This window comes from Adiantum capillus-veneris, chromosome 4 (genome assembly GCF_014529385.1).
Source record: "Adiantum capillus-veneris isolate H3 chromosome 4, ASM1452938v2, whole genome shotgun sequence".
In the NCBI taxonomy this organism is placed as follows: Eukaryota; Viridiplantae; Streptophyta; class Polypodiopsida; order Polypodiales; family Pteridaceae; genus Adiantum; species Adiantum capillus-veneris.
The window spans coordinates 14,146,551-14,154,093 of record NC_140934.1 but is presented as its reverse complement, the minus strand read 5'-3'; the positions used below and the strand labels follow the sequence as shown (position 1 = coordinate 14,154,093).

The 7,543-nt window shown below is 43.5% G+C and overlaps 1 pseudogene; it reads left to right on the top strand.

The window, feature by feature from the left end:
* The first annotated feature begins 530 nt into the window (after nt 1-530).
* Nucleotides 531-1,270, top strand: LOC147458744 (oxygen-evolving enhancer protein 3-2, chloroplastic pseudogene; annotated as a pseudogene).
* Nucleotides 1,271-7,543: the final 6,273 nt, after the last annotated feature.

Here is a 7,543-nt window from a genome sequence, read left to right as displayed (position 1 = left end):
TGCCTCAAAATAGAGAAAAATAGTGTAAAAATCCAAGAAAAAACCTAATTTTCTAAAATCTCCTCTTGACAAATTTAAGGAAAGATATTTTGTATGTTTGGAAAATGATTTTTCCCAAACACTGCAGGTTCTATTGAATAGAGATCAATTGTACAGGCTCATTTGGTGTTTACCTTAAACTTGGCAGGCCCCGTGACTTTGTCACTCGTTCCCTAGGCGCCAGAAACCGAGTTCCAATTTCCAAAAGCCCGAATTTTCCAATTCATTAAAGAGTGAATGGATGGGGTGCTGCTCATTTCCAATTTCTAGAAAGGAAGAGAGAAAGACTGAGCTGGAGCATGAGAGGCTAGAGCTAAATCCAGGAGTGAGGAGTAAATTGTTGAATGCCCATTCCTTGGGCGTATCTATAGAGAGAGAGAGAGAGAGAGAGAGAGAGAGAGAGAGAGAGAGAGAGAGAGAGAGAGAGAGAGAGAGAGAGAGAGAGAGAGAGAGAGAGAGAGAGAGAGAGAGAGAGAGAGAGAGAGAAGAAGAAGAAGAAGAAGAAGAAGAAGAAGAAGAAGAAGAAGAGTGATCGCAACAGCCTAAGAGGGGGGGAGATGGCAAGCACAACAGTAGCCATGGCCGGCATTGTGTCGCCCACCACTTCTGCCTTGAACTCCACCGCCAAGGTCTTCACCTCTGTGGCGCCCGCCTTCAAGCCCGCTATGCTACCATCCGTGCCAACAGCTCTTCCCAACCCGCCGATTAGTGCTCCCACCGCGCCCTCCTCTCTCTTCTCGCAATCGCCGCCCCTGCTGCCATCTTTGCCAAGGAGGCTCTCGTTGCTGCTACCAACATCAAGGTGGAAGGTCCCCCTCCTCCCTCCGGTGGCCTACCTGGTACCGATAATGCCAATCAAGCCCGAGACACGGACCTTCCATTGAAGGAGAGGTTCTACTTGCAGGCCCTCTCTCCATCAGATGCAGTTGCAAGGGCCAAGGAATTTGCCAAGGACATTGTGAATGTGAAAGCCCTGATTGACAAGAAGGCATGGCCATATGTGCAAAATGACTTGCACCTCAAGGAATCCTACCTTCGCTTTGACATCAACATTGTGATTGCCTCAAAAAGCAAAGCAATGAAGAAGGCTTTGAAGCCCCTTGTGGACAAGCTCTTTGATGAGATTAACAATCTTGATTACGCAGCCAGAAGTAAGAGTGTCCCCAATGCAAACAAGTACTACACAACGACTTTATCATCGTTGAAAAACATGTTGGCAAAACTTGATTGAGTGATGGCCTCAAGAATCTTACACCATGATGCTATTGTAATTGTGCGATTATGCTTTCCTAAGGAGCTCATACTTTTGTTCAAAAGAGAGAGAGAGAGAGAGAGAGAGAGAGAGAGAGAGAGAGAGAGAGAGAGAGAGAGAGAGAGAGAGAGAGAGAGAGAGAGAGAGAGAGAGAGAGAGCATCCCCTGGACAGTGAGCACTTAGACCAAAGCCTGCAGTGGGACGTCCACGAAGCCTGCCTTGCAAGGTTGTTTCGCAGTCCCCAGCCTGAGTCGGGATTCAAGAGGGTTGGAGAGAGAGAGAGAGAGAGAGGGAGAGAGAACAAAGGGTCTTGAGGATGGTTGCCAGATCTTAACAATTCATAGCTCGTTCACTAGCAGCCAATATGGAGGTGGACCTCGAGCTAGATCACTTAGGCCTCTGTCAGACACATCCGGATACCCATTTGCTTGGTGAGCTGGAAGCTAGGTCAACGGTTGCGTTGATGGGTTTGGTGTTGGAGGGGTCTGGGCTGCCAACCCTCGCCCATCTTGCGCAGGAGCCAATCAACGTGAAGGCAAGTAGGTTTTTGGTAAGGATTTTTTTGGAAGTGTCACTGCCTTGTGTGACTGCAATGAAGGTTAATGGTAGAAACGTGTGTGGGGGGTTTGTTTTTATTCTTTTCTCTTGTGCCCTCTGACAAAGAAATGACGCTGCAAGAGACGTACTGCAAGAGAGATGATGTAGCCTTACAAAAGAGGCCATGGCCTTCTTCCTCAACAATATAGAGTTGCAATTGAACACGCTGAGCAAGGGGACCATGTAGTCTTTCGCAATGAGGTAGGCTCCTTTTCCTCCTCGACCATCAATTCTACATTCTAAGCTTTACACACAATGTACCACTTTGTCATAATTTTACTGGTTTTTACACCAAAATCCTCCAAATTTAGCTGGTTTCCATCAAGATGACCCTCCAAACTAGCTGGTTTAGAAAGAAGCTTGGACATGTTAAAAAATCCATCAATTGAAACTAAAAATCATTGCAACTAATCTGAAACTTAGATGTTATTAAACTCTTTAAAGAGAAACTGTTCAAAACTCTTTGATTTCTAGAGGAGTTGGAGGAAGAGAAAAGTAAGACTTGTGATTGTACAAAGTATAAGGTTTATTTGCTCTTGCATGATAGTGCTTATATATATTGGCTCGTTTCCATTAGCAGAATCTTCCACGGATTCCATTTGTAGTTGTCATTACTCTTGCGATTTAGCATTAAAATAGACATACATAGGCCATGGCCTTCTTCCTCAACAATATAGAGTTGCAATTGAACACGCTGAGCAAGGGGACCATGTAGTCTTTCGCAATGAGGTAGGCTCCTTTCCCTCCTTGACCATCGATTCTGCATTCTAAGCTTTACACGCACTGTACAACTTTGTCATAATTTTACTGGTTTTTACACCAAAATCCTACAAATCTAGCCGGTTTCCATCAAGATGACCCTCCAAACTAGCTGGTTTAGGAAGAAGCTTGGACATGTTAAAAAAGCCATCGATTGAATTTAAAAATCATTGCAATTAATCTGAAACTTAGATGTTATTGAACTCTTTAAAGAGAAACTGTTCAAAACTCTTTGATTTCTACAGGAGTTGGAGGAAGAGAAAAGTAAGACTCATGATTGCACAAAGTATAAGGTTTATTTGCCCTTGCATGATAGCGCTTATATATATTGGCTCATTTCCATTACTATTAGCTAGAATCTTCCATGGATTCCATTTGTAGTTGTCATTACTCTTGCGATTTAGCATTAAAATAGACATACAAAGGCCCATCGATCGAGTTCATGGTCTTTTGTCTGTGAACAAAATCTTCGCCCTGAGCCGCTTGCACGGATGTAGTTTGCTGCAATTGTTGTGAGTAATTACATATTAAAAAAAACAATTTCTCATCCCTTGCCTCAGCGCAACATCAACCTTGGCACTTGTCTTGCACTCACCATCCGTCCCTTGCACCTAGCTGCTTGCCCTACCTTGCATGACACTTGCCCCTTCTTTGCCTTTCCCATTTCATCACAAAGAGGAGTATCCCGTGAGATTCCAATTCAAAAAATTGTCTTAGAATCGTTAGCACATACTAGCTATAGTGAAATTAAGGGTAGTTTGCTTGTGACAATATAAGCGTACGCATAGACAAGGGCCCAAGCAAAATGAAGCTTCAAACCTGGAATTGGACAATGGGCATTCCCCTCATCATCATGGACATGAAAAAATTTCCTTTTTTTTTTGAAATTTTAATTGTTACTAATTGTTAATGTCTTTTAATTTGTTTGAGTCTCATAACTTGGCTCTATTGTGGGCCATGTTGGAAACTCCAAAAGAGGGAGGGGAATGGGTCTTCATCATTGATCATCAATGCCCATCTCTCCCCTCTCACACACAGTCTCTCTCTCTCTCTCTCTCTCACACAAACACACTTTCTCTCTCTCTCTCTCTCTCTCTCTCTCTCTCTCTCTCTCTCTCTCTCTCTCTCTCTCTCTCTCTCTCTCTCTCTCTCTCTCTCTCTCTCTCTCGCCACTGTCAAAACCCTAACCCTACACTTTTCCCTTCCACAGGTCTCCCCGGAGGCAATGGGCAGCCCCATGGGGGGGCGTTAAGGCATAGCCCTGCCCCTCCTACCCCTCAAGCTTGGCGCAGGCTCCATAGTAGGTCCGAAAACGACGACCCTTCCCGTCTCACCATGCATGAACTCAACAGAACCTGAGTGCGCTCTGCTCAACAGTCCCTGAGTGCGCTCTGCTCAACAGCACCTGAGTGCGCTCTGCTCAACAGACAAACTCAACAGCACCTGAGCACCTGAATACTCCCGCCTAGGTAACCTGCTCAACAGATCCGACACAGTTCACAAAGCCCGTGTAGCACCTCTGCAAGCACGATTAGGAACCCTATGTGCCGGACAGTAAACCTGGAACAAAGCTGGAATAACTGAGTCCCACGCAGCCCGACCTCAGGTAGCTATGGAGCCTATGCCTTAGCAAGACGACTGAGTTGCATTAGTGGGGATGCCCAGCTAGTTAGTGGAACCATTCATGGAAACCACAGACAATATTGTGTCGATGTCCACCCCACGTACACCAGCTCCCCCTTCTCATAGGAGCTTTCTCGCAGTGGCAGCAACACCTAAGAAGGATCCTCTCGCCCGTCAAGAAGCGAGAATCTCAGCCCTTGAGGCCCATAGTCAGGAGCTCATCGGGGAAAATGTTGCTCTCAAGCAACGCCTACAGAAGCTTGAGAATGCAAGAGCAATAGAGAGTCAAGCTCTCCTTGTGAAAGCACGAGAGGTCGAAACATCCCTCAATGAATCTGTGTCGACGGTCCAGAAGGGACTTCAAGCAGTAACCCATTGCATCACAAAGAAAATTGACATCGAGATACAGGCGGCTCTTCAAGAACGCCAGCTACAAGAATCCCTTGGTCTCAAAGTTCGGATCGGGGGGCTCACATCACCATGGTGTACTGTCGAGGATACTCTCGAAGAAGCGATCTTCAAGCTCAATGACATACTTCAACCAGTCACTATCGAACCCAACACAGTCTCTTGGATCAACGACACAAACAGATGTTTACCATCCGGGCAATGCATCCTTACTTTCAAGGATAAAGACAAGCGTTCGAGGTTGTTACGTCAATCTCGACTCCTCAAGGGAAAGAAGCTATGGATTGTCGAGGAATTGACGACAAACCAACTCAAACTCAAAGGAAGTGAACTCAAAAAGATGCACGACGCTCGCAAACAAGGCAAATGGGCAATCTATCGAAATGGACGGGCTATCATCCAGGATTTTCGAACTCCGAAGAAGACCTCGCCGCAATCGGCTGAAGATATCTCTTAGGTTTATCTTTTAAATTTCTTTCTAGTCCCCCTTATTCTCGTCTTATGTCAACCGGCTAGTGCACCCCTAAAAATGATTTCCCAACAGCTAGAATTTCCCATCCAATGTATGTCTTACCCAAATGAGTTGTATCAATCATATGCGGAGCCACTTTGTAATGTTTTATTTTGGGTCCCATAGGTCATATTTGACCTCAGAGGACGATAATCAAATCTATATATCTATCTATCTATCTCTCTCTCTCTCTCTCTCTCTCTCACACACACACACACACACACACACACACACACACACACTGTGTGTCTTTTGCATCCCCGGGGCCTTTCTTTATCTCTCTTGTCAAATAATAAAAATTGGAAGCAAGAAGCATGAGCTTGTCATCACTTGTAGTTTCTAAGGCACACCAAAAGATTAAAAGAAGGAAGAGAGCACAGTCTTAGCAAAGATATTCTAAAGATGACAAGGTTCAAAACTCCTTATCACGTTCTGATATGTTTAAGTCTATTTAAATGAATAATTGTTTGTTTATTGCCTATCATAAGGGAGCCTTATACACTCAATGAAAATCTCCTACAACTTGGTAGGGAAAGGTGGATCATGGATGAGGGGGGAGGAATTTATGAGACTTGGAGGAACAACTGGAGCTTGTAGTAGAGTGGATGTGTGGGTTGTGCAGAGAGAGAGAGAGAGAGAGAGAGAGAGAGAGAGAGAGAGAGAGAGAGAGAGAGAGAGAGAGAGAGAGAGAGAGAGAGATTGTGGGCACTGGGGTACTAGTACATCCACAACGACAAAGAAGGGTCCTTTCTTGTAGTCAAGTAGCCATGCACTCCCTCTCTCATACTCTTAGACTCTCGGTCTCTTTAGTCAATCGTCACGTTTTGGCTATCATTTACAAGTCATGAGTTACAACACTAGAGACTCATAATGTGAATCTATGCACATTGCAGTCTAAGACAGATCGCGCCTTGATTGAAGCTCAGAAGCAGCAAAGTACACATGTGGATATGACTACACTACCCACTAAGGGAGATGCAATGGTAGTTTCCTAGTCTATATTCAATGTGGTACTATCATTTCCTTTTATACTAGTAGCAACAATGCAATCTTTTTGGGTACATCGATTTCATCTTTGACTAGCTAGGAAGTGTACTGTACCTGCATGTTGCTATTGCTTACTTTGTTAGACTCAATATTTTCTCATGATGATACCAACAATAATGAGAGATTGATATGTTGAATATCAAGCATGTGGTGGTGTTTTCACAGGCTATTCAATATAACATCAAGATACATCTTCCTTGCTTCCTAGCCTAGCCAACAATCAGAGAATGCTAGGGGTTTCCATTGCTTGTTGCACTATTCTAGGGTAAGTTGGGAATGAAGATTATTGAGGTTCCGTTGGAGACTCTTCTATAAAAAATGTTTCTTGCTAGCATGGATTTTTATTGTAATGATGATATTTTAAAAACTATTGCAATGTTATCTAGATAGAGAACATTTGCTACAACCATCGAGAGAAACATGCATAGACTGATCCATGGCTGTTTATTATGAGCATACCATTATTTGTAATTTAGAGAACAATCCATTTCATATGTGTGCCTTAAATCCCATGTGGGAAGCCTACTGAGTAGGTGGCTAGTATCATTTGTTTTGAGACCGAGATTTGTATAAGTTTACAACGGAAATGATGTCCGTCTTTTGACAAATTACATTGAAAATCGACTGGTTTATTTTAAATTAGTATTCATTATATTTGTTTCTTTTCATGGTTTGTTCTCTTAACATCTATTGCAAATGAAAACACACTACAATCTATACTTCTGCTCATTTGCACTTCAACATGTATTTTTGCAAAAGCATGTGCTTCTAAAATTGTTATGTTACTAGCATACATAAAATAGCGGGTCATTACATTCCGTACAAAATCCGTATGAGGGGGGATGTCTCATTGCAAGAACGTCCGTATCTTGTCCGTATGTAGGGGGGTAGGTTAGCATGTAAGATACCGTATATAAGGGGGTTTCTCTAATTTTGATGCACGTAGGTTACATCCCCCCATTACTAATAGTGAATCCCTCGGGAACGGAGTGAAGAACTCTTAACTCCCAATCCATCGCTGCCTTCCACTACTCATCTACCTCTTGTGTAATCTTTTCTTTCAGTGCATCTTCCTCAGCCTTTGAGGGCTAAACCATGGGCACTGTGTCTTCTTCTGTAATGGTTACCTGAAAATCATCTTCACCACTCAGATCTACTGTGGACTGTGTCCCAGTTCAACAAATGACACTTATCTGACAACTTTGTAAGTAGGTCACCTAACTCCTCCATCTCCTTCTGCTGTTTATCTCTTGCTAGTTGATGTTGTTCAACTTCAGCTTTCATTTCTTGCACTTGCTTTTGCAGA